The sequence below is a fragment of the Lepisosteus platostomus genome, chromosome 6 (genome assembly GCF_059453375.1).
Source record: "Lepisosteus platostomus isolate fLepPlt1 chromosome 6, fLepPlt1.hap1, whole genome shotgun sequence".
Taxonomy (NCBI): Eukaryota; Metazoa; Chordata; class Actinopteri; order Semionotiformes; family Lepisosteidae; genus Lepisosteus; species Lepisosteus platostomus.
Genome location: NC_142616.1, coordinates 2,300,838 through 2,302,444, shown reverse-complemented (window position 1 = coordinate 2,302,444; position 1,607 = coordinate 2,300,838). Strand labels below are relative to the sequence as shown.

Below are 1,607 nucleotides of genomic sequence, written 5' to 3'. Positions count from 1 at the left end.
CCCCGGATGTTTCCTCTCCGGGGGTTTCCGGTTGCTCGGGGGTCTTTAAACATGAGAAAGACGAAACAGGAGATAACGTATTAAATCAGATACAACAGCTGATACACTTCCCGGCCAGAGGAGTTGGTTGCTCAGGTTTTGCGGGGGCTGTGTTTCAGAATAGCGTGTGGCTACCGACATTTTTTTTTAAAAAGTTCTTCTTCTGCTCGTCTGTGGACAGCATGCTGCAACATTGGACTTTCTGGACACTCGATCTGTACACACCTCTGCACATTTTGCACAGATTCTATTGTTTTTACCGTGACTATGGTCATATTTTTCACACACCTACAGAATGTATTTATTCATTTTATATTTATTTTGTATTGCTGTACCTACTCTAATGTTTCGTCTATTCCGATGTCTGTTTTTGCTGGTCTTGGGCTGGCCTGCTGTAACACATCAGTGTCCCTTCGGGATCAATAAAGTCTGATCGATCTATCTAAAATCTTTCATTTGTAACATTTTTACCTTTATATGTTGAATCATAACATTTTGCGAATCGATCCTAAACAGGTTTGCATGCAGGCAGTTAACAAACCAAAGACACGTAAGCCATCGTTTCCCATTGGCCCTTACCAGGCCTGGCCTCCTAATAATCCCCATCGCTGAACTGGCTCCATCACTCTGCTCTCCTCCCCACTGAGAGCTGCTGTGTGGGAGAGGACTGGAGCTTCATCCAGGTGGGGGGGACACACTGGTGGGGGTGGAGGGGATCCCCCTGACCTGTAAAGAGCTCAGAGTGGAGGGTCCAGAAAAGCGCTATATAAGTGTGAGGAATTTTATTATTATTATTATTATTATTATTATTGTGTTCGCGTTGAAATCTAGAAAGGGGCGTTTTAACAGGATCAAATCTGTGAGCGATCTCAGATGAATCCTGAAACGAGGGTCACCCCGTCCCCTGCTCTCAACGGCAGTGTCATCCTTTCGTGTCATCTTCTCCGGCCGGTTTTGACTTTTCACCCGTCTCTCCCCCGTCAGAGAGCTCGTCTCCATTCTCGCCGAACCCACAACGTGGAATCCCCTGAACCCCACCAGTTCTGCCATTTTAGACGTGTACAGGTAAGCTAGCCACATTTAGACACGCGAAAGCAGCCCTGAAAATATTTCAACATTTATTTTTCGTTATGTCGCGTGGTATATATATATATTTAAAAAAATCTTCTGACTGGGTTTGCAAACTTATGTTTAAAAAGAGTTCAATATCGATATGGTAGCGCCCCCGCCCGCTGGAGAGGAGGAAGTGCACCTAGGGCGCTGAGGGTGCTGCACAGCATGCTGGGAGTTGTAGTCCGAGGTCCGGGCGACGACCAGCAGCGGACCCAGCTCAATAGCCCTGTGTTAGTTTCAGTGTCCTGCGCGGCTGAGTGTGTGCGTGTGTCTTGTGGTTGGTTTGGGGGTTATAAAGAAGAATAAAAGATGGTGCTGGTGTTATGTTAAAGGTTAATCCCATTGGAAATACTACGCAGATATCCCTTTGTAATGGACTTCATTACTACACTGGCACGTTATTATCTACTCAAAGTGACGGGTCTGGGAGGGGTCCCGTGTCTGAACTGTTTAAA

General features: G+C 46.2%; 1 long non-coding RNA gene across 1 annotated transcript in view; it reads left to right on the top strand.

The window, feature by feature from the left end:
* The window catches only part of LOC148659584 (uncharacterized), a 117,978-nt gene that overhangs the window by 97,240 nt on the left and 19,131 nt on the right, over positions 1-1,607 (top strand). The window lies entirely within an intron of this gene.